Source organism: Castor canadensis, chromosome 9, assembly GCF_047511655.1.
Source record: "Castor canadensis chromosome 9, mCasCan1.hap1v2, whole genome shotgun sequence".
NCBI classification, from domain to species: Eukaryota; Metazoa; Chordata; class Mammalia; order Rodentia; family Castoridae; genus Castor; species Castor canadensis.
The window spans coordinates 83,217,165-83,243,785 of record NC_133394.1 but is presented as its reverse complement, the minus strand read 5'-3'; the positions used below and the strand labels follow the sequence as shown (position 1 = coordinate 83,243,785).

At 36.8% G+C, this 26,621-nt stretch overlaps 1 protein-coding gene and 1 long non-coding RNA gene across 4 annotated transcripts in view; one reads left to right on the top strand and one right to left on the bottom strand.

Annotated features, from left to right (window-relative positions):
* The window catches only part of Arhgap24 (Rho GTPase activating protein 24), a 473,771-nt gene that overhangs the window by 251,623 nt on the left and 195,527 nt on the right, over nucleotides 1–26,621 (top strand). The window lies entirely within an intron of this gene.
* Nucleotides 2,618–26,013, bottom strand: LOC141410935 (uncharacterized). Its single transcript, XR_012435741.1, has 3 exons — nucleotides 19,033–26,013; nucleotides 17,342–17,429; nucleotides 2,618–14,729 (listed from the first exon to the last, which is right to left on the bottom strand). It is a non-coding gene; the product is annotated as an uncharacterized lncRNA (long non-coding RNA).

The following is a 26,621-nucleotide window of genomic DNA, read 5'->3' as shown; positions in this document are numbered from 1 at the left end:
GTATAGTAATAACAATTTAATAATCATAGCAATAGTAATTATTTGATGTGCTCCGTGTAATAAATGTAGTATTAGGTCCTTTATATGCAATATTTTATTTATTTTTCACCACTTTATGAGTCATTTTTTCACAGAATGAAATTAGTTCCAAAGGCTTAAGGTCTGTTTAAAGGCCACACAACTAGTAAGTGGATGGCATAGAGCTAGGATCCAACTTACATTTCCAAAGTTTATAGTGAAGTTTGAGATGAGAGTTGGAAAGTGATCAGATGAATTAACATTTTCTCCTCTAACAAAAAATATTGGTAATTCTTATTACACCTCTGGAACATGGTGTTACCTTGTCTGGAACATGGTACCTATAGTTACCTATCAATATAGTTTAGTGATAAACCTTTCCTTTTATTTTTATGTATCATATCAATAAGGAACTATTTTCATATTTAACATCAGATATTCTTCCTCGATAAGTTAATGTTCAATGTTAATGCAGATGGTTACCAACTTACAATGGGTTTTACTTACAGTTTTTCAACTTTACCATTTTGCATACATCACATGAGTTCAGTAGAAAGTGCTCTTGGAATTTTGAGTTCTTGCTCTTTTCTTGGAGTAGCAATATATAGCATCCAAAATAGATTTTGTATAGACACTTAATACAAACAGCAGTGTTTAAGTTGGTTTGTCTGTTGTTCATATTTCTTATCCAGGTACTGTTGTGAATCTGAGTCTTTCATCTGCACATCTGTTGGCTGGGCCACATTGTAGTGGTGACAGCTATGTCTAAGGGAGTAGAAGTTTAGGAAGCCCTTCCTCCCTAATCTGTCCTATAAATGTTGTCACAGTGTGGCTCAATGTCAATTAGAAGAAGAGTATAGTGTAGTATTCTTAGTAGTTTCTTAAGGTCACATAAATAAATACATTAAAAAATAAGGTGGTAAATAATTTAATGGAAAGTTAAAGGGTTAAGAAGCCTGATGTAGTGGAAATGTTGTATACTCATTTATGAAAATGAAAAAATGTGACATATCGAGACTCTTCCAGGATGGGGGTGTGGATAAAGGAGAATGATGGAGTGGGTGAATCCAACTATGGTATGTTGTAAGAACTTTTGTAAATGTAGCAATGTACCCCAATACAACAATAATAAAAATTAAATTACAAAATGTAAAAACATAAAAAAGAAACTAACCAGAAGAAGCTAAACCATACAGTAACATGACTTTTTGAGCCAACTTCTTATGCCAAATGTATGTTTGGGAAAATATCACTGTGGAGGATAATTTTTTCATGTGTTTATTCATTTTTATTGAGAATATTATTCCACTTTACAGACATATTGTATTTGACTTGTTCCTTCATTCATTGTTGGACATTTGGCCTTTTCTACTTTGGGGTTATTTTGGATAATATTGTGGTGAATATTCATATACATATCAGTTAATTTCTTCAAATACTGTGCCAAAATACCTGACATGAACAGCTCTGGGGAAGATGGATTTATTTTGGTTCATGATTTCAGAGTCTGTGGTGGGTTGGCCTCTTGTACTTGAGCAGGACATAATGGTGACATGAGTATGTGGGGGAGGACCTTCTTTACCTCACTGCAAACAGGAAGCAGAGAGAAAGAGACAGGAAGGGACCAGTGTCAAGACACTCCAAAGACCCATGCACAGTGACCTACTTCCTCCAGCTAGGTCCCACCTCCTAAAGTTTCCAGAACCTCCCCAATTAGTGCTATCAGCTGTGGACCAAGCATCTAACACAAGAGGCTGTGGAGGACACTTCATATTCAAACCATAGCAATATGTTTTTGATTCTTTGGGGTATATGTTTTAGGAGTTGAATTTCTAGGTCATATTGTAAGTCCATGTTCAATATTTTTGGGGACTGCCATACAGTTTTCCAAAGTGGCTGCATGATTCTTATTAGCAATATTTGAGTGTTCCAATTTCTCCATATTGTCACCAACATTTATTATCTATATTATTTTATTATAACCACCTTTGTGGGGAAGGTGTATTTCATTGTGGTTTATTTGCATTTCCTTAATGATAACTGATACTGAATATCTTTTCATGCGCTTTTGGGTATTCGTATATCTTCATTGGATAAATACTTTTAAATCTTTGGCCTATTTTTAGTTGAATTATTTGGGTTTTTATTGCTGAGTTGTGAGTTCTTTTTATATTCTGAATGCAAAGTCACCTATCAAATACATAACTTGAAACTATTTTCTCCCATCCCATGAGTAGTCCTTTTATTTTATTGATAGTATTCTTGAAGTTTAAAAATTTTAATTTTGATGAAATCTAATTATGTATTTTTTCCTTTGGTCACTTTGTGTAATGTATAAGGTCATGAAGTTTTATTTGCATTTTTTCTTCTAAGAGTTTTATAGTTTAGTCCTTACATTTGGGTCTATAATTTATTTTGAATTTGCATGTATGTATGTAAGATATAAAGAAGTGATCTAGCTTTTTTTTTCTTTTATTATTCATAAGTGCATATAAGGCTTAGTTCATTTCTCCCCCCTGCCCCCACCCCCTCCCTTACCACCCACTCCGCCCCCTCCCTCCCCCCACCAATACTCAGCAGAAACTATTTTGCCCTTATTTCTAATTTTGTTGTAGAGAGAGTATAAGCAATAACAGGAAGGGACAAGGGTTTTTGCTGGTTGAGATAAGGATAGCTATACAGGGCATTGACTCACATTGATTTCCTGTGCGTGTGTGTTACCTTCTAGGTTAATTCTTTTTGGTGATCTAGCTTTTTTAAGGTATGAGAGAGTCTCCCTCTGGTTGAGTCAGCTGCAGATAGCACAAGACCTGGCATGTCTTTCAAAAGGCCTCATTCTTTAATTTTCAACAATTCTCTTGTCTGCCTTTGCTGTGTACTTTAGCCCCAAGGAGGATGCCCAAACTCTATGCTGTGGATTGCCTTTTGATGTTATTAAAGCCTTGAAAGTAAAAGGAGCATTTGGAGACCATTCCTCACCTGTCTTGTTCTCTTGACTGATTTTAACATGACTTAGCCTCTCTTTGAGCTTTGGGCCTGGAGGACTGCTTAAGCACTTCACCTGGTTCTCTTTGCCTCCCTCCCCCTTTCCTGCCTCCTTAGTGTCCTAGGACTTGATAAATTGAGTCATTCCAAGCCTCTTCTAATGCATTTCTTTCTCCAGATGGTCAGTGTGTTTTTAATTGAGTAAAAACTCAGGACCCATCAGAACTCCGGGCACCATCCTTGAATCCTACCTCTTCCTCATACTTGACATCCAATCCATCAGCCAGTGGTGCTTATTCTGTTTCCAAAACACTCTGTCTTCTGTCTCTCCATTCTCATATGAATCATGGTCTCTCTTCCCTTAATTTCTACACTTACACTCCTGGAACTCAGGAGTTTACTCAGCTTACTCAGGCCTTCCAAGCCTCGCTCACGGGGTCTTCTTAGCTGATAAGGGGAGTCCAGCCGAGACACCCGGTCATCGGGAGAAGGGGGGCACCCGGTCATCGGGAGAAGGGGGGGAGCTCTCAAGCCGAGCTGCCTCTACGTCTGACAGCACGGTCTCCTGCGCTGGGGAGGCGAGTTATGAGTGGTAGTGAGGCTTGGGTTTTATGCTTGGTGATGACATCATAGTTGGTGTTATCAGTCTAACCACCTTAGGGTTGGTTTATTTGCATGTCGGCCTGTCATTCTCTGGCTTGGTTTCTAAGTCCTAACACACACTAACTTATAATTCTTATTACAACAGTTTTCCATACTTTAACACAATACAGTCCATCAATACAATAGCAATATTATATGTGTTCATCACATTATTATATTCATTTTATAAAAATAAAAGAGAAAATAAGCTTCAAGATACAGCAACTTGCCCTAGGTAAAATAACAGAGGCAGGGTGCCTTTCACATAACTATTCTTTCAGAAAATGTTGAGACTCCATGATATCATTAGGAGGGTTTCTTCCTTTCAGCACCAGAGGAAGTGGATATTTGTGTCCCACCAGGCATAAGAGAAAAGAAAGAGACTGTAGAAAACAGTACTAGGATCATACTGGAGATGGTGCTGCAGTGGTGTTTGTTGCTAGGAAAAAGATGGAACATCTTAGAGATTGTGTTCAGTGGTATCTTATTAAGTGACTCAGAATAAAAAAAAAAGAGAGAGAGAGTTTTTTTTTTTTAACAAACAGGGCGTTATTGTTATTGTTATTTTGTGCTGCTGAGGATGGAACCCAGGGCCTTAGGCATGCAAGGCATGGTTTTTAACTATGTAAAACTTCTTGCTCTCTGAAGACATTGATTTTTTTACTTTTTTATTTATTTACTTGTATTATTATTACTCAGATTCATTTATGTTTAATACCTATGCACTTGGCTCAAATATAGACAAGAATGCCAAAGAACAAGTAGACTGCTGCAAAGAACAGTTTTCCAGATGCAGGCCTTTTTCTTCCTTTGGAATTGGAGAGAGGGCAACAAAGGTGAAACTGACTGGAAGGTGAGAGGGAAATCGAATTTGTTTAGTGTCTAGTAATATGTTGGTGGATAACTTTACAAAAACCACAGCTCTATTCCACGCATATAGGGGAGGAAAGAAGATTCAGATGTAATGATTTCTTTTGGAAGCACTGGTGCTTTCCCCTCAGATTTGGTGTAGCAGCGCATGTCACCAGGGCAGCTGTACCACCCACATGGTCTGATTATGCTGTTCAAAAACCAAAGCCAGATTAAAAAGTCTAGTCCCTAAAAACTGTCTTTGCCAATGAGAGAATTATGGAAAAAGTGACAGTGATTTTAAAAAGTCTGTGTTCTGTTTGTCAAACTCTGGGGGTGGGAGTGGAAAAGTCAGGTAGACTGGTATAGACCCATCCTCAAGGAACCTAGAGCACTCTCCTAGGTCAATTGACCTGTGACTCATAGAGGTCTGTGGGGGAGACATTATCTGTCACCATTTGGCAGGACTTGGCCACTAGGGCACAGAGTGGGCAATTCTCCTCAACCTTGAAGGAAGATCTCGGCAACTGACCCAAAAGTCTGCTTTCTCCTAGAAAAGATAGGCAGTCATTGAGCTGAGATATTGACAATTCTCTCTTATTGCACAACCTAGAAAGTGGGAGAAAATGTGGGAGGGCAGAGGAGAGTAGAAGGAAGAGGAAAAGAAAAGGAATCCTGATTTATTCTGCCTATCTATTCAGCTAAACTTGAGATTGACTTATCTCACTGGTTGAATGGAACGGGCAACCTGCATTTCTGAATTGAGTAAATAGCAGAACTGACAAATTAAATGCAAGAGAAGAAAACAAAAAGTGTATTTGTATGTAGATATATGGATAGAGAAAATATTAAATATACATGCATATTGAAGTAATTTATTGAATATCTATAAAAGGTGTTAGGTAAATTTTCACAATAATGCCATTAGGGTAGGTTCTTTGATTAGATCCAATGTGCAGATATGGAAAATGAAGTTTATTACAAGATTCAGTCCCTGACCCATGTGACCCTAAAGTATGTACTATTATCTGGTGTTCATATATTCTCTATTAGTAATTGTTTTCAAGTTTTTTTATATCACTAGCTAGCTTGTACATTTCTTAGGAGCAAAAGCAATATTGTAACACCTGGCCATTTTGTACATCATTTATAAACAACAAATAATCACTTTGTGACCTTTAACATATTGTTTAAGCTTGTTAGAATGTAAATACTTAATGGTAAAGGACACTTAAAGTTTCACATGAAATACTTTATTTAAAATGTTACATGGCTTACAGGACACCTGGGGACTGAAATCTGAATAATTGTTGCTTATATAGAGTTTCAGTGCATGATCAAGGACCCTGGATCTCAGTTAAATGAGAGATTCTGAATCTCTGAGCAATAATGAGTGCTTTTGAAATTTAGATTCATGGATAAGCAGTTGGAAGCAAAAGGAAGATAATGTTGTAGATTACCTAGCAGGAATCAAAAAATGTATCATGGACCATAAATGGATGCCACAACATATCATTGCTATTAAAAAGATATTCAGGGGAATTAAAAAAACATTTGGAACACGGGAGGCGAAATTGAGAGGAAGACTAAGGGTCTTCAATTCAAGTGTTTGGAAAGGTCAAGGGAGCAAGATCTATGAGAGGAGATACATTACCATTACCCTGGAGTGGCTGTGCTCAATCTTCTTTCCACTTGCTACAAAGACACACAGGCCAGATGAGACTGGCTACAAGTTACAGTCAGACACAAGTACAGTGACTGTCATTCCATTCCCTGGAAACCAACCCCAAATTTCATAAGTCAGAAAATCTCAGAAATGTCACTACTTTAATCATCACTAATTAGCAACTGCTAGGTTGCAACAGAACTAATGGCACAACCATAGGACATCAGGCTGAAAACTACTGTAAGTCCAGCTCTCAAATCTGAAATTGTCTATTATTGTTCTTAAACTGTTAATTTCTTGTTCTGTAGGTGATTTCTGTCCTTCATATTGAATAAGCAATACCTACAAGGAATCCATTGATTTTAGATGCATCTTTTCCTGTGGCTCTATTGTGTTTGAATTCAGCATTGTTCAAATATTCACAGGAAAAATAGAAGCCATTTTTTGCTTGAAAAATGCTTTTCATTTTGTAAGACCCCTGAGTCCTTTACTTTACTCATAATACCACAACTCACACACATTTGGCAGTGTGCTTTAGTCCTAGAGTGACAGAGAGCCTTGGAATGGTTATTTGTTTGACTTCAAATTCCATGGCTCCTGAATCTATGGATTTTTAGAATTCTGTTTTTAATCTCAGTCATGTTCTTCTCCATATGTGTAAGAAAGTTAGAAGGGTCAAAACACAAAATGAATAGAAATTCTTAAATGACACTAGAAAATTATTACTCTCAGAACAAAAATTCAGTTGAGAATGTCTTTCACATAGTGATTATTTAATGCTATTGCAATATGGAGTGAGAGAGAAAGAGAGAGAGAGAGAACCAGTTAACTTGGGGCTGAAATGCAGACTAATTGACAATTCTCATAAACACTCCACCCTCCACATGTTGCTAGAGGCAAACTACACAGTTGCTTGTAGTTTTGACATTCCTGACTGACAAGACTCCAGGTCAACTTGTAACAAAAGTAACGTGTGTGTTGAAACATATTTCATATTGTATTGAGGATATTTTCCACTCTGTAGTAAAGTTTTATTTTTTTCAATGGTTACTGTGTCTTTCTAAAATATCTTTCCCCATGCATGCCATAAAAGTTTTTATTTTAAAGAATTCCTAATAGGTATTCTAGTCATTAGAGGGAATTAGCCATGTGGTACAGAATATCATATTTAAGGCTCCATTACACAGCTAGACAAGTCAAAATATGCCCTCCATTTTCAGAAACCTCTTGGTTCTTAAGCTAGGCTCAACCCTCTACATTATAAATTTTAAACAACATTTCAATATGGATGTGAGTTTAAAGTAAGGTGCTTTAGTCTTTAAAATATCTATCAGTGTCAACTATGTATAAATCAGTGCCCATACATACTGTGTACAAAGTCAGAGAACAGGAGGGAAACAGGTCCTGCCTAGGGAGGTTGGTACTGATGGGAGGGGGGAGGAAGTGAGGAAATGGTGTAGGAGGGTGAATATGGTGCAAATACTGTGTACACATGTATGTAACTGGAAAAATGATACCTGTTGAAACTAGTCCAGGAAGAGGGGGAGGAGGGATGAAGCAGAATGGTGGAGGGGGTGAATTCAACTATGATATATTTGTTATATTGTAAGAACATTTATAAATGCCACAATGTACTCCCACCTAGTACAACAATGAAAAGAATAATTTTTAATTTTTTAAACATGATCATTAGTATAGAATAGACTTTAAAAATGGTGATGCGAATAAATGAAGAGGGTTTGGGGGCGGGAATAATGCTGTAAAATATTGTGATTGACCTTTAAAAATAAGAGTGATAAACCAACTATTCTTAAAAAAACAATTAGACATAACTTGGAAGACCTATTTCTTTTCATGCCTTGGTTTAGCTGTGTGGAAATAAGTTTTAGTCGCTATGTGCAGAATATGCAGCAATACTGCCCTCTACAGGTTCCCATGGAGGCAGTCGCTTATCTTGAGGTTGTAAATGGCTTCTTTTGAATGAATACTGACTTAGATGGAAGACTTCAAGTGTATTTGACTTTGATGTCTGTCATATCAGTAGGCAACCAGCTATTCCTCTGCTTCTATGTAGGATGACACATATAGACGACAAATCCTGCAAAGGAGTTATGCAAACATTGTTTTTATGAATATATGATGCTAAGTGTTCTTATTGTTACTCTGTGCCCAATAGAAGCACGTCACTCCTTTTCTCAGACATGCATACCATGCTGGAATTAAGAAAGCATTTGAATATGTCACAGAAAGGTTGAATATATAAAGTCTGGAGAACAGTTTAAGACTGAAAGTACTGATACGGCTTTAAAGTCATGTCTTTTCTTTATTGTAGAGAAAACAAGTTAAACATGGTTGCCACTGAAAATGAAAACTCAAAAGTAGAAAGGACAGGCAACACAGACTAGAATAATGACTAATTTGGGTGTTTACATGACATGTAGTTATTTTTTAATTGTAAATGAATTTCAGAGGCAGTAAGAAGCAAATAGTCATGTGACATAATAGATGAAAGATTTGCAAAAAAAATTGTGCAAAAGTAAAAAGTTTAGAAAATAAATCTCCCAGACATGACTCAGAAAAGCAATATTCCCTGGTGTATAGAGCAAAATCACAGTGGGTTCAATGTCAACATTGTTGCCAACATGGAGCTTTGGCAGGTCTTAAAACTTTCCAGGCCTCCATTGTGAAAACTAAATGTTGACTATATATGTAAATACAATACACACATTTGCTCTTATTATACTTACTATTTTAGGAATTAGGTGTTTTTATAAATTTGCTGGTGTGTATATGTGGGTGGTGAGGACATGGAGAGCTCAACTGTTAACTTCATTAGGATATCGGGTACAAGTAGCAGAATGCAAGTCATATCTGTTTAAAAGGGAGGGGCAATATTGTAAGAGTTCATGGGTTTTTTCCAGATTTCAAGGAAAAATTGTTTCTAAGTCTCAGGATAAGCAAAACTGCAGTTCACAGTCTCTCTAGAGGCAGAATTTCTCTCACCATCTTGTCCTAAAATATCTTGGCATATTTGTATCATTTCTCTCTCTTGTCAGGCTGTCTTTCCTTCAGTGTGTAGGTAGGACCACCCACTCCTCTAAAGATATCACTATACCTCTAGTCACACAGAGACCCTGAAAGTCTTTTACTTAGTTTACAGCCAGAATTTCCAGGAACAAACTGCATCTCAACCTGAATGAAATGTTCAATTGTGACATCAGAACAGGGGTCTGACTCCAGAAAAATAGACCTACTATGTTATAATTAGGTCATTTTCTGAATGTGGATTTTTAGCGGTTCCTTTTATTCTTGCTCTCTATGCATTCTCCAGCTTGTCAAGCTTTACATTTAAATATTTTCCTGCTAGTCATTGTTTGAAATTCAGAAAACAGTTCCTGTGCCAAATATACAACATACCACCTTGTCATGACCTTACAACAGTCCCATTCTACCCCACTCCCAAAGAGGGAAAATATTGCAAGCAAAAAGGTAACTTCCCACTATGTGTTTGAAAAATTATTACTAATTGCTATAGAAGTCATGGGAACCACACACCAGAGAATTTTCAGGACTGCTCTGTCCTGATTATTTTATCAGATTATCAAAATATGCATTTCTTTGTATAATTGTTTGAAAACTATGGTCCCCACAATTACAGTTTCAAGCAGAGTGTGTAGTGTTAGTGTTTTGAGGAAAAGCCTGTTCAGATTGCCCTTCCCATGGTCTCAGCAGCAGCAGTAGCAGCAAGACCCCCCACCCCCGCGCACTTATCCATGCCTGTGTGCAGACATGCATGCATCCATTTATACCTTGTAAATGATGCCTGGCACTGTTCCAGATTTTAAGGGAGACAAGACTTAAAACGACGATGTACCAACTCTTTCGAAATTTGGTTTTTGATAGGAGAAAACAAAAAAACAAGCAAATACAGTTACACACCTCATAATGATATTTCTGTCGATGACCACATACACATTTCTGGGTCTCATAAGATTCTTATGGGACTGAAAAATTCCTATTGCCTAGTCACATCATAGCCGTGAAACCTACTGTGCTGTTATACAAAACTGTAGTGCACACAGTTACTCACAGTGTGTTATTATTTGCTATCTTCAGAAGGATAATAAAAGACTATGTTGCTGGTTCATCTAGTTGTTGCACAATAGTTTTTATTGTCATTTTAACATATGTTCCTATTTACTAAAAAAAAGTTTACTGAAGATCACATACCATATTATGCCAGCAGCAGTCTCATGCATCTTGTGTTTACCATGTCTCTGTGCTTGTGTCAGACCATCAGGTGATTTACCTCTACCATCTAGGCTTCTGAAAATGTATCCCTTAATGTTTTTACAAGGATAAAATCATCTAATCACACAGTAACTTATCCCAATTGTTAAGTGGCACAGAATGGTATATGAACAATAAATTATCAGTAAATGTAAAAATCATCCGGTAGTGAAAATTGCTGTTTTTTTTTTAAGTCAAATGTTATGGAGTAGTTAGCACACTTCTTTGCTGGGCAATGAGGTCAGAGGTTCTCAGATTGTTCTTCAGCAGCAGTGGTTCTAGAATAAGAGCTCTTGCAGACTAGGGACCCAGGAGATCGAGAGTGTCACAAGGACTTGTCACCTTGTCCCATGGGAGACCTGAATCCCACAATGTCTCTTGCCCACCTTCTTTTTAGAGCCCAGGGGATTAGTGTGACCCTTTTTATTCCTTTGTCTGCAGTCTGTGTTTCTTGCACTCATCAATGTCCCTTCCCTTTTCTTGATTGACTGCAGGACAGAAGTTTCAAAGACCTCTCTTCTCTTCTACACAGTCTTGTTATGGCTTTCAACAGGTCTTTTCTTTGCCTTTTATACTCATTTCAAAGTACTACAAAAGCAGTAAAGAAAATTCAAAGCCACAAGAATACATAAATAACAACAGTTTCTTTTTACTGAGTTACTGACTTCATATCATCCATCTCCCTGCTTAGATTTATGTCACACAAGTGTGAATTCAACTAATACATTTATGTTTTTTATTTGTCAATAAATATGATTCATATACACACATTCACTTGTGAACTTGCTGAATATATTATTCTTGTTCTATATCTTGCATTTTCATTTAATTTTTTAGATATTTTTCATATCAGCACACACAGATTTACTTTATTCTTTCTGATAGTTTCAGAGTATTTCACTTTATAGATGCAAAATAACTAAATTTTTGATTTGGCTAGTAATAGGTATTTCTATTCTTTGCAGTCTTTGCAATTTCAAACAAAATTATACTTTATTTTGGGGGGGTTGTTTTTCTGAGATAACATCTCACTATGCAGCCAAGGCTGGCCCCAAATTGTCAATCCCCCCTGCCTTTGCCTCCCAAGTGCTGCAAAATTATAATTGCTTGAAAATATATTTTGACCCATCAACTGCCTTAAATATTTTATGTGGATATGTGTATTAAGCAGAACCAATTCTTGGGTTTATAGGCTAAAACTGGTCAAATATTGTAGTTTTATTTTGTTTAACATAATAGATGTCAAACTTCTCTCCAAGGCTCTCAACTGAACTTTCTTTGAAATTTCTAACAACTGTTGAACTAGATGGGAAATATCTTGGTTGCTAAGCTCTGCAGGATAAAATGAGAAAACTATATAGATTTTTGTCACTACAAAATTATGGTGTTCTGCCAGGTACTGGTGGCTCGTGCCTATAATCCTGGCTACTCAGGAGGCAGAGATCAGGAGGATCACGGTTTGAAGTCGACCCAGGCAAATAGTTCACAAGACCCTATCTTGAAAATACTCATCTCAAAAAGGGCTTAATGAAGTGGCTCAAGGTGAAGGCCCTGAGTTCAAGCCCCAGTACTGAAAAATAAAAAATGGTGTCCTAATTAACCAGATCCACATTTCCATTCAGGAATGTTCCCAGGAAACTGCTCTCCCATTCCCTCTAGCACCAAAGCAGCACTAAGGAATTAGGTAGTTGGACAGGGAAGAAGAGAAAATTTGGACCTAAACTGCAGATTGGCTCTAAAATGATGTCAGTTAAGCTATTTAACCTCTCTAGTTTGATTGAAATAATAAGTACAGATAATATCTAACTTAAAAAGTAAATGAGTTATTGCCTATGGCACTGACTAGTATATTTGTCACTACATTCTTGTATGAATATATCAAACCAACATCCCCCCTCTTCCCTCCTTCTGTAAACTCTTCTCCAAACTATAGGAATATGGCAAGGAAGAACTTGCCTCTGAGGGCCACACAGCCGTACAAGCATTAACATGCATTTGGAAACCATTTCTCCCCCAGATGTAGGCACTGAGCTACTTCTGTTTCCCAATAGGTGCTCCTTTCTACCTTAGCAACCAAGGGATTAGAGTAGGCCCTCAAGTCCTGGCACCAGCTCTAATTCAGGCACAATCAGTGTGTGTGGTCACTGGCAAGCCCAGTAAGTAAGTATAACTTGTCAAAACATTGCCATTTACCACCTGTAAGGCATTCTGTGCCCACCAGGAAGTATCACAGCTCCCCTTTTCAAAATCACCACTCAGAAGATGCTACCATGGAGAGGTCCTGAATCCATGAAGTACACATTTTTGCATGAATGACATTTGTGTATGTTGAGTCACCTTTGCAATAATTCCCTTGTTAAATCAAGAAACCCAGATACCATGTCAGATTCTGATTTAGTATACATTAAATGTTAATCCATTGGTATTAAATATCAAGGCTTTCCACTCTTTTACAGATGAGAATGGATTAACAGTGTGCTTATATATTTTGGAATAGTGGAGGGAACACCAAGTTAGGAAGAGAGGACCCTGAGTTTAAAACCAGACATTGGCACTTAACACCTTCACTTCCATGAGAGAATTGCATCACTTCACTGAACACTCCTTTCCTCTTCTATAAAGTACAGTTAAACTGCTGAATTGTGTTTCCTGTGTGCTACAAGAGAAAAAAAATTTTAAAAAATATATATAATATGTGATACTTTTCCTGTGACAAAGGAGGCCTTAAATAAACATAAATTTTGAAGTATGATTCTTTGTTTTGATTTGGTATGATAACTACCAGAATTTCAGGATTGTAGAGAAACTGTACTGCCAGGGATAAAGCAGTGCAGATTTTCACAGCATTGATTAAAATATTCTTTTCTGGCAGAGGAACTGAACTTTCTTCCCTTATCTACTTGGTGTTTAATTTGGGAAAAGTTTTTAAATGGATGCAAGAGGATGACAGAGTGAGAAGATAAGTTATCTTCTGATACCTCCTCCTCACTGGTGTAAAAGAAGAAAAGAATGTGTCCTTTTGAAGCTATTGTTATGCTGATTAGAAATCCCATTACAGAATGAAAAACTTGCAGATTCAAGTTGTAAAGTTTTCTTCATATTTTTCAAGATCCAAGCCAAAACACAGAAGGAATTACTCCAGACACTTTAAGTGCTGAAACTAATATCACATCAATGGAGGAATTGGCCATGAACATGGAATCTGGGCGGGCTATCTTCCTCCAGAAGAGAGGGTGCAGGTTACAGCAATACCCCAAGTAACCAAGGCAGAGCAGGATCTTAGTATCAACTTGCAGATTGCCTCAACCCCTAGAATGAATGGAATGCCAGAAGTGCAAGACAAGAAGCTAATTACTCCCATAAGGTGCTCCAGGAGGATTGAGAGAGCAGTGTCCAGCTACCAAGAAGTGCTACAGGAACATGATTTGGTTGGTAGTGGCTTCTCTTGGCAAGCCACTAGAAGTGGAAGAAACAGAGTGCTTTACATTCCATAAAAATGAGGCTTTGCCTGTAGCATTAGGGTTTGAGATCCTTGAACATAATCTCCTGTTTCAGAACTTTCAAGATGTAAGGTAACCTGAAAAGATGTACAGTGCTCAGATGTTGTGGATGCAGCTTATGGACGCTAGGAGTTGAGGAAGTGAGTCACTGGGTTTTCTCTCGAATTTTATGTCTGTGCAGGAAAGGTTTTGGTTTATATGTTTAAGTCTATAATTTTTCACAGTTTTACAGTGTACATAAGTTTCCCCACAAGTGTGGAAAAATTTTGCACTTTACTGATCTACTTTATTCCTGTCGTTGTTTTTATACCCAAAGGTTGATGCTGCAGTATGATTTTCCTTTTGGCATCCTTAGCAGATAGGGCAAGTTCTTACAGGTGGAACAGCTGAGCTTTGAAACCAGGTTGCAGGCTGGGTGGTCAAACCCCTCATGTAGCAGACAGGTTAACACTAGCTATACCTTTGCTCAGAGATCTCAAATGACATTTATGGTGATCGGGACTTCTATCACAGTGTCCCTGTAGATGAAGGGTGATTCTGTCTCCTCAGATGAAACACAATCCCGGATCTAGCTTTTCATGTCCAAACTTAATTTTCCACTTGTTATTCAGAAAACATTTCAAGTAAAAACAAAAAGAGATAATGGAAAAGGGTCCTCACCCTTTTCAAGCAACACTTCTTCACTTCAGTTCTTCTCTCTGCCAGGGGCAACTAGCCTGAAAAGGCTATGTGAGCCCCAAAGACTATTACAGGTTTCTTCTTGTTCCCTCTGGCAATTGCTGGGAAAATAGAGTCGCTTGTAAATACAATGTACAGAAAAGCCTAGTAAACACATTTAAAATTTTTGCTTTCTTTATATTTAAATGTATCTAAAAATTTTTTAAAAAGCATTGAAAAAAAAAAAGAGATGTTCCAATTGTAGGAAATTTTTCCAGTAATTGAAGGTTTTTGTTTTCTGTTTTTCATCTAGTTCTGGGTCCTGGGCATAGTGGATGTTGTATCATTAGAAATGTCCCTGCTTTCAATAGGGCTTAAACCTAGTATGAGGAGGAGATCAAATGTGTATTTATAATTCTCATATTAGGTAGTAATTTTGTAAGGCCTTCATTTCGTAGTCTTATGCACTCACCAAACTATAATAAAGCTGGTATTTACATCAATTGCCATAAAATATTTCTCTTAATGCCAGGTGTCTTCCTGGCTTTTGAATTGGCACCTGTTTCAGAATATTGATTGGAAGCCAACATTTCAATAGGGTAATTTGTGAGACCCATACACAAGCTTTTATGCACTGCCTGATGTTCCTCAAATATTTGTCCATTAATTTGGTTTTGAAAAAAGGAATATTCCCTTTTCTGGCTTATTTTTAGATCAGCAATCATTCTTCTGTATCAGCAATAGTTTTTCTAGAAATATACTTATTAAGCAGTAACTTTCTTATTAAGCAATATCTTTCACTTTTTAAAAAATATTTATTTTTTTATTATTCATATGTGCATACAAGGCTTGGGTCATTTCTCCCCCCTGCCCCCACCCCCTCCCTTACCACCCATTCTACCCCCTCCCTCTCCCCCCCACCCCCTCGATACCTGGCAGAAACTATTTTGCTCTTATCTCTAATTTTGTTGAAGAGAGAGTATAAGCAATAATAGGAAGGAACAAGTGTTTTTGCTAGTTGAGATAAGGATAGCTATACAGGGAGTTGACTCACGTTAATTTCCTGTGCGTGTGTGTTACCTTCTAGGTTAATTCTTTTTGATCTAACCTTTTCTCTAGTTCCTGGTCCCCTTCTCCTATTGGCCTCTGTTGCTTTTAAGGTATCTGCTTTAGTTTCTCTGTGTTAAGGGCAACAAATGCTAGCTAGTTTTTTAGGTGTCTTACCTATCCTCACCCCTCCCTTGTGTGCTCTTGCTTTTATCATGTGCTCAAAGTCCAGTCCCATTGTTGTGTTTGCCCTTGATCTAATGTCCACATATGAGGGAGAACATACGATTTTTGGTCTTTTGGGCCAGGCTAACCTCACTCAGAATGATGTTCTCCAATTCCATCCATTTACCAGTGAATGATAACATTTCATTTTTTTTCATGGCTGCATAAAATTCCATTGTGTATAGATACCACATTTTCTTGATCCATTCATCAGTAGTGGGGCATCTTGGCTGTTTCCATAACTTGGCTATTGTGAATAGTGCTGCAATAAACATGGGTGTGCAGGTGCCTCTGGAGTAACCTGTGTCACAGTCTCCTTCACTTAATTTTAACATTCGAATTATAACTTCCATTGACAATATACAATAGATTTTTCTCATACGCTATCCTTATTAGAATAACATCAGTGATATTTAGGTTCTCAGCATCTTCTACCAAAATGCACAAGTTGAAATAGTCCTGAGAGGACAGAAAAAAGTTGTACATGGTAGGCAACACAATTTAAAAATTTTGTTAATTCCACTTAAAACTGAATTCATAACAAATTCAATACTTTGTAGTTAGGTAGACATGGAATTTTAAGTTGTAGTGATCAAGTAATGTCTAGGTTTAACTCTTGATTTATAAGTAAGAGGAAGAACAACTGGTAAAAGACTTTAAAGTTTGCCAGATAGCAAAGCAGCCAGAAATACTTGCAAGAGCATGAGCTTAGACCAGAAGAGCTGAATTCAGTCCTGGAGAAACATTTGTCAATCAATCAACACTAAGAAAGCACTGAATTTTTTGGTTCCTCTGTTTATATAAGTCTATAAAACTGGGAGGATTATTTCTGTCCTGTCCACTTGCTATGATTGTTTCAAGAATCAGAGCAAAAGCCTCATGTGAAGAGCTTTGCAGCTATATGTGGTTCAGGTGTAAGGTCTTGGTATGAATTGCCTTTATTTTCAGTTCTGTAAGCTTTTTGAGAGCAAAGATTGTGTCTTTAAGTCGCGAACACCATATAGGTCCTGAACAAATGAATGAAGGGACATGTTGCATAAATTTGAACACAAAAAACACAGGGAGGCAAATTATCCACTGCAATTTATTGTAAAGTAGTTCAGGTTGCGTTTTTCCTAGAATCATAAAATATAATTCTTTTTTCTTGCTTACCATCTCAGCATACTTATGGGGACAACCCTGTCTTTATGAAAGCTAACTTGATTACCTGGCAAAGGCTTTTAAACTTAGTAGATAATCCATGTGGAAACGTCCAGTCCTTACCTCAGAGAGATCCAGACATTAAAATGTAGACAAACCAGAGCTAGCATGGTACTGAGTCACAAAGCACAAACCAGTAACAGTGCCACATTGGTTTTACAACCTTGAACTCTTCAGTGACTGAGTAGAATATATTCTTCCTTAATTTTATTGGAAAGTAAAAAATATTCCATCAGGGGTCACCACTACTTCAGCTACTGACCTCAGGATTTGGAAAAGTTGGTTCTGCAGTGAGCATCCATCATTCTATGTCAGTTATGATTGGTAATACTGAGTATTGTTCACAACCCCTAAAAGAGTCCAGAGATCAATACTGTTTGAGATTATATTAGCCAACAGATGATACAATACATTCATATCTGTTAAATTTTTTAAATTTTTTAATATTTAATAAATGAACTGATTAAGCTGAAAGTCCCATACCACATGCAAAATAATCACTAGTGTACAAGCTGTTTTGTACATTAAGTCAATAAAAATACTCTTTTTTGGATTTACATCTGAACTACTTTGTAAAAATTAGCCCTTTAACACTTTACATGTGTCTTTAAAATGCTGCAATTCCTAATCTCAAAACTTTTTGTCATTATTGCATAATTTTAGGTTATTAGTAATGAATACTCACATTCATTGAAAAAGAACTTTTAGAACCTAGTCCCTTATTTCCAAAAACCGAGAATGGGAGATTCATTGTAAAAATGAGAGATTTTGAAAAAATATTTCTACTCTTCCTTAGTGCCTTGTTTTCCAATAACTTGAAACTTTTCAGTGCCATCAATTTTTGAGTTCAGAAAGTCTTCATACTATTTAGAGAAAAAAATTCTCAGAAATGACACCTAAGACAGTGCCAGACCTGTTGCTACCTTTTGTTTGTTCATTTACTTGCTCTGGCAGGAAGTTTATTGCTTGCTTTTGGATGCATTCAGCTGAACCCTTGGGGCCAAGAGCTATTTCCCAAATTGCAGTATGATTCAAAGCCTCCTGTTGATAAAGGCGGTATAAATTAAGAGTGGGAGAGTGGGCTGAAGGAAGTCCTTTGTGGCTGAACTGGTTTTAATTCCACTCTTATGGTGAAAGAACAAGTTCACTTCAGGGTATTACTGGGCCCCTGAATAATCTTACCTAAGCTTCAAAGTCATTTTTTTCATTGGACACACTTATGCAGTACAGTACGATAATTCAGTACATGCATACGATGTGTAAGGATCAAAACAGGGTAATTATCATTTCCATCATTTCCTTCTGTTAGGAATTTTCAAACTCCTCTCTTCTAGTTCTTTATAATATATATAATAAGTGGTAAATGGAAACCAGATGCACTACTGTGGACAAAACTCATTTTCCCTATCAAACTGTGTTTTGATACCATTATCCAACTTCCTTCTATCTGCCCTTCTCCTTCCTAACCTCTACTGAGCACCACTCTGCTCTCTACCACTATGAGATAAACCCTTACAGCTTCCACATATGAGAGAGAACTTGTGAATTTGTTCCTCAAAGTTGCTATTTGGTTTTGCTTTTATCTGACTAGTGTAGCACAATTATCTGATGATTTCAGGGGAACAGCATTTTTTCTGGAGGTCAAAGAACCTTTCTAAGTCTGCATGAATCGATTATCATTCATTCACAGGAGCCTACCATCCACTCCTCAATGTCCCTTCATCCTGAATGAAACCCCAGGGGATATACCAGATGCTCACTAGAGGGCAGCAAGGGGTCAGTGAAACCAATTCTTTTAACACTTATCTGCATTATGAGTCTTGAAAGAAAAAAGAAGTTTCAAAGTTTATTCACTGTTACTTCCATTTAAAAAATACTATGGGAACAGTAATCTATGCACATGACTCTGTGTATTTCACAAATATTTCAGTAAAATATCAAGTACCAACTCACTTGACAATGCCAAGGTATTAATCAGTTATTCTTGAAGACGGTTGTGTACTTAAGAAAGTGAGGGTCTTCAAAGGGAACCTACTTTTGTGTATTCTTGCTAGGAACATCAAGCCACCTCTGAATGAATGCTGGAGTAGTAGGCCTAAAAATGCTAGAGGAAGAAGTGAAGAACAAAGATCTGTCAATAAACTGGTGTGACATAGAGGAAATTCACTCACACTGTCTTCTGTTACAGTCCCCTAAGGAAATTTGGGTGAAGGATTATAAGTAGCTTGCTTTACAGGTTTATGCTGTGACAGAGGAACCCAGCACCTCATTGTCTGTGGTAATCAAACACAGGAAAGTGAGCAAGTTGACAGTGAGACATCATGACAATGAATAAGTTTGTGAAAAGGGACAAGGACAAAGTGGAATAAACTGGAAGAGTGATATGAATCGCCGTGCACCACACAGTGAGCATCACAGGCCCAGAGATCAAAGTCTAAGGAAGTGAAGCCATTAAGAGCTATCAAGAAGTGATGCACAAATTCCCCCAGAACCCTTCTAAACATAAAAGAAGCTTAGAGTACAGGAATTGCTATAGTTTTCTTGGTGAGACTTGAATATGAAAATTACTTGATTATAAAGCCTTTTTCTTCTTAGCATACCTCTGTAGTATACGCTATAGGACAGAATAAACTCTGCAACCTAGCAGAAAAAAACTTCAATCTAATCCTCAAATTTCAATATTAGATGTTCAGAGAGGATAAATGTAACATACCATGGTAGGGATTTTGCTTTTAATTTAAAGGCTACTAGAAAAATATTAATCCCAGTCTTAGATTTTGTCTATGTGTCATCTGATTGGCCTCTTACATTAGAATCAAAGGTGAAATTATACACTAATTAGAAAGAGGTTGATAAGGACTGTAGAAAAAAAAATACAACAAAATGCCAGAGGAAATAAAGAAAGGTAAATTTATTTTCTAACAGAAGAGCCAGGGAGGATTTTATGAAGAAAATGGCATGTGAACTGGTTCTCAAAACATAAATGGAATTTTTACCAGCAAATTTATGGATATAACATCCCAGCAAAGGGGAACAAAACATTAATCAATAATTCCTTAGTTTGTGAAGAGAGACCAATGGCTTTAATATTGGTAAAGAGGTTGTTATTGTTTGGATAAGCATTTCCCAAAGGCTCGTTATTAAAGACTTGGTGCCCAGCCTATGGTGCTATTAGGAGGGAGTGTAACCTTTAAGAGCTAGGGTTTAGTGGGAGGCCTTAGGTTGCTGGTGGTGTGCTCTAAACAAGGAGAGTGAGAATCCATTTCTTTCCTATCTCCACCAAGAAGTGAGCAGCTTCCTCTGCTGTGCACTCCCACAATAATGTTCAGCCTTACCACAGGTTCAAAAGCAACAAAGCCAACTGGTCTGAAACCAAGCCCAAACAAACCTTTCCTCTTTTTTTTACTTGATTGTTTCAAGTAGTTTGTTATAGTAACAGAAAGCTGTCTGATACAGAGGTAGGAGCCAGCCTGTAAAAGGCTTTATGCAGAGTGTTAAGAAGTTTAAAATTTATTCTGTGATCACTTTGGCATGAATCTACATAGAGCTTCATGATCAGAATTGTACACAAGGACAGTTTATCTTTGGGACTTGGGCTGAGACTCAAGGCAAAGACTTATTAGAAAGCAAGTAAAACTGCTGGGATCTAAAAGAATGAATATGTGAGGGAGGGCAGTAACCATGGCGATGGGAGGAAGGGCAACTTGTGACCAGACATTAGAGAGAAGACGTAGATCATTAACATGAAACTCTAATAAGGGGAAAGTTTTGATTTCAAAAATGTGGTATTTTATAATCATGAGTCACATAGTCATAACTGGCTTATCTGAGTGGCCTAGTGTTATGGTTCTTTTAGTTCTTCAATGGGGCAGCTCCCAGATCCAGACATTGCCTAACGGCTCACTTCTTTACCCACTCTGGTCCTTTGTCTCGTGAACCTGAAGAAGAAAAATCCATGGACAAGGAGAGGTGAATGTAGAAGTAGGAAGTTTATTGAGAAGGAAAGAAAGAAAGGGAAGATATTTAGATAGAGGGTTGTAAGTGAATTGTCTGGTTCTAGAGGTTTTAACCTGTCTGCTGCTGGGCATTGCCCAATCTCTATGATAACTGGGTGTGCAGAAAGCAACATTCTGACTGGCTGTGTTTTCAGCATTCTGATCATGGTCATAGCTGTCCTCATTTAGGTCCTTCCAGCCTTGCCTTTTCCCACCCTGTTGAGTCCTAGGGAGGTTACTAGAGAAGTAACTTGTCAACTTTCACATATTGAGGCAGCTCAGGTTACAGTGGAATTTTCCAGGGGTCTTTTTGTCCTAACTATACTGCACAATGTCAGCTAACTGACTAGCTTCCCCTCTCATTAAGATGTGGCCAAGGATGATCCATTTCCATTTTCAAGATTCAGTAGTGATTCAGAGACACGAGTTAAGGACAAGATGAAAATGTGTCTTTCTAGCTGAGAGTTCTAGGGGACTATGGATAGCTGTGGGATTTGGCTTCATTTGATAAAATTAAACCTTTCCTTAATTTTCCTGAAGAAATTTGGATTTACTGAATTACATGTTGACAAGATTAATTCAATTTAATTTTTAAATTAAATGCCACAATGTTATGTCAATGAAGAGACATCTGATTTTAATACTAACTAATAGAAAACAAAACTTAAAGCTTAGACAAACTGAAATCAAGTCAAATTTGGCTGGTTCGGAATTACATTATTTTATTATTCTGCAATAGTGCTACATACTATTTGGGCTCACTGTGTGCTGATCAACCTGAGATCCATGTATTTAGAAAACATTTTGATGGATTGGATTTTACTTTCATTCTCCTTGTTGGTAAATATTTCAACCATGTGAAATACCATTTTGTTTTGTTTTGTTTTTACTGCCATGGAATTTTGCATTCCAAATGTAAGAAACAATTTTTACATGCGTTTTTCTTTAACTGTGGCATTGAGCATCCCATATGGCAACAAAAATGACATTTTACTTCTGCTATTTGAGTAATCTGCTTCCAATCAGGAAAAGTAGGGAAGAAGAACAACAAAAAATATGTGACACTTACCTTTGGAGCCAGACTTAAAGCTAATTAAATCATTGCCATATGATGTTCTTTGGACAATAATTGCTATCATAATGAGATACAGGAAAAATAGAAGTCCCCAGAGCCAGGAAGGCCAGAGTTTGGAAGACATCAGGTCCCATCACATTAGCCATTCTTGCAAATTGGTTTCAGAAGATATCTGACTTGCCTCAAGAACTTCACAATTGAACAGCCCAACGGTGCCTTACAGACATTTTCTTCTTTCAAATTTTGATAGATGCATATCTGTTAACATTTGAATTGCTCTACGAAAAATATTTCCTAGCTACCTGCCTATTTTCAGTCATGGACTAGTCTTACTAGAGCTTATCAATAATTTAAAATAAAAATATGGAAAACAACAGTAATGAGATCTCTGCACTGTCAATAGGAAAAATGAAGACTTGGCAATGAGGAAAACATGAGTCTGATTGTTGTGGGAGGGATAAATTCTCCATCCTTTGTTGTGGTTTATAAGCCACAGTTAACTCCCCAAATGGTGCTTCCCGATCACAAACAGCTTGAGAACCCTGGTGTTTTTCTAATTTGATTATCTCTTGGTATCCCATATTATATCAAAGCTAAAGAAGTATGTACCCAAATCTTATCAGTGCAGCCAAGATATTTCTACATATATTTTCCCAAGCCTCAGTAATGACTCCTCTTTAGACTCTCCATACCCTGACACCTCTGAGTAACTTAGAATGGTCTGTTCTTCCGATCTTATCTTTCACCAATCTCTTTCAACCACCTAAAAAAGCCCCACTGGGAGCATGAAGTCTTTATTGGCCCTTTGTTTATGTGATTGAGTTCTCCTGTTGTTACTCCAAGCTGGAAGTTGCAATCAAGAAAAGGGAAAAGACAAAACTGACAGTAAGGGGCAAAAGGAAAAGCAGTACAAAACCTACTTGGAAGTCTGGATAGACTGATAGAGGATATTTTTGTTTTATATTATCTTTGACACCTAAGAATTGTGCATATTTATGGGGGACAATGTAATTTTTGATGCATGTAGGTGTTGTGGAATGATCAAATCAGGTTAATTTACATATCCATTACCATAAGTATTTTATCATTTCTTATGGTAAGAACATGGCAAGATTCTCTCTGATAGCTATTTTGAGGTATATAGTGGATTATTATTAATTATAGTCACCCTATAAGTAAAATGTGACCTCTTTTTACCTCAGTATTGCAGGGGTTTTAACCCTCTGGAGCTAGCTATTCTTTTCCTATGGAGAACATAACTGTGATTAAGCCAACAGTTGGTTTTAAGGTGCTTGCAGAAGGAAAGAAGACTGAGTCCATAGTAACACCTGAATTATGATCAGCAAGTACTATTTTGTTTCTTCCCCAAGTTCCTGTTGATGTCTCACGCATTTATATTATCTTTTCAAGAACAGAGCCAGTTGGCCAGTGGGCATGGTAAAATTGCACAGTGAGTGAGTATAAATGCATCCCATCAGTGGATGCATCTTTTGGTATTCTGTTTAAGCTCAGTTATGTGTGAATAGAGAACATTATTTAAGATGATTATTCTAAATAGTGTCCAAATACTTAGCTATATGAAAAAATAGTGTTCTATATTATTTACACATTATTTAACGTTTCAGCATTTGTCTTGTACCTAGAAAATCATGTGGTACTCTTTCTGTGATATGAGAAAAAAAGGAAAGAAGGTGGTCAAAAGAAAGAACTGAAGAAGAGAAAATATATCACCTACTGCTTGCTTTCCAAATTTCTCAATTTACTCTGTACCAAACCTAACTAATGTAAATTAGCAAATAATATTATTAATAAAACTATGGCTTCTTAAAGGTGACTTAAAGGCAATTTGGATATCTTATCCAATTTATTCCTTAAAACAAGTCTATGAGATAAAATAAGTCTTAAATCCATGAGATAAAATTTGGGAAATGAGGGAAACCAAAAGATCAAACAAGTATTCCCAAGTTCATGGGGCCCATGGGTGAAAGTGCTGGGATACTTCTAGGTCTGTCCCACCCCAAAGCCCAGGTTTTAGCATCTACCCTCTAGTCCTTCCTTCCTGGCCAACAGCAGGCCCAGTGAAAGAGAGGGAAGCAAATTCCTGGAACACTTATACAAAGAATTTGTATGTGCATAAAATAAGGAGATTTACTCGATACCATTGGTTCAAGTAGTGCATCTGAAGATCAACAAGTTCAGAAGTGCTTTTTTTAACGAAAAAATTCCAAGATGACAAGGTACAAAACTTCGAGAATCTGTATTCTTTTTAAAGTACATGTTGCAAATTTAATAACACAATAGCTTCAATCTTCTTTTGGACCACTCATTTCCCTGTTATTATCTCACCTAAAACATTTTAAAATACCATTTTTGCATCTTCCAGACATTATGTCAGTATTTTAAATGTATATCCATTGTCAAATTCTTGTATTTTATAATTGCAGGAAGTTAATATTCCAAGTAGAATAATTTGCGTTGTTATTTAACTGAAAAAGCACATAATCCAGCACATATTTGTGATAAGTCAGCGACATTTTGCTGTGGTGTCCAGACCATTATTTTCTTATATTAGATAGAAACCAAATGCTGCAAACCAGAATTGTATTCCATTTAATATTGTTTGCAGAAGTGATTAACTAGGGTGCCCCAGGCACTTACATAAACAGCTTTTTCTTGTGTTTTCCAGGTGAAGAAACCTGCTAGTTTGGCAAGTAGCAGAGAAGACATTAGATTCACTCCATTACCACTGAAGTAGCTGCAACCCCTTAGGCAGGGGGCACCTCCCAGTGACACAGGCAAACGGGTGGGATGGAGAAAGAGGCCTAACTGAGAGGTTCAAAATGACCTCCCAACCTGGAAGGAAATAGAAAAGTCCAGAGATGGAGAGATAGTCTTTAATTTCACAAGTCTAGGATGTATTTAATATACCATCCAGGCAATCACGAATGCATGCATTCCGACCGAGCATAAGAGGGCTATGGTCTGCCATACCAAACACCTTTGCAAAATAAAAATACAGCAATAAACAGGATTGATATTTGCATTAATACTACACATAAAATTCAAAAGTCAGCATCCCGTATTTTCTGTATCAGTGTATATATTACACTTTATTTTTAATGCTAAATTTCTATCCCTTCTAATAAACTTTAAGAGTCCTGAGAAAATAGATTCAGCATCATATGTCATGCCAAATGCCAACAAATTTATTAACACCAGGGAAGATTTCTTATACAATTTATTGACAGTTTCTTTTTACCCAAGAAACTTCAAGGTCAAAATCATTTTTTCGATTTTTCTTTAATTTTTACCTCTTCTTACTTTAGTTTGAATTCATTACCAAAAATGACTCTGAAGAGATCTACTTTTCTCTGTACTATGATGCTGACTCCAAGAAGGGGCAGGTATTGATTGAGAAGCAAGATCTGAGATTTTGTTATCAGTCAAGCTGTTTACAGAAATAGGAGGTACATTCCTTCCCTTTTTTCAGCTCCTAAATCTTTCTCTCTTTCTCTCTCTCTCGCTCAATAATGAACACAAGAGAAACCTTGGATATTTTCTTAGTGTTATTCTGTTTCTATGAACAAGAACTCTTTGAGTGAGAAATCATTTTGAATATTCACAAAGATGGAAGCATTTTTATATTGGTAATTCCAGTATGGCATAAGCAGATTTATTTTTCTGTGGTGATTGTCAAAGATTCCTCATTTTACAACTCCTTGTTAATGCTTGCCGATTAAGAAAGCTTATAATGTAGCTTATCTATTGCCCTTAGAAAAGAATATGTTATCAGAGAGAAGACTCAAAGATTTTTACCTGTTGGCCCAAGGGATGGATCACTTTTGAGACAGTTTATCTGCATTTGCTGACATACATTAGAAATGGAACATTTGTTCAGCTCTTTAAATAAATTACCTGACATAGAAATCAAATTTTAAATTTTAACTTCTGAAAGCTAATGTTTAATTGAAAATCAGCTCTTAAGTTGAATGTCCTGTACATTCTAGAAAAGAGGAGTTTAGTGAAAGGTAACCATTGTTTAAAATTGTGCTTTCTAACTTAATTTGGTGAGCCTGACTTGAGAATATTATTAGCTTATGAGTTTATGATGTGTGAATTGGATTGTGCAGTGAGTGGAATTTCAGTCTTTACTTTGATTGATTTATATACTAAGTTTAGCACATAAGTGCTATCTCTGGATTCAGAATGAATAATTAATGTTTAGCAAATAAGCATGAGGAAAAATGAGTGGAAAGATTTACTAAGGTACATGTGTAAAAAGATATCTTGGGAGGGTTAGAATTCTTAAGCATAATAAGTGTTTATGTATTCCCTTGTGTTTCCAAGTGCAGTGATAGTGTAAATAAAGAGCTCTGGGCATATATTACTTTTTATTAGCAAGTTTCTGATCTGTCGAGAAAGAATATAATTAAGTAAAACAAAGTAGTACTTTTTTGTAGTTTCAGAGCAAC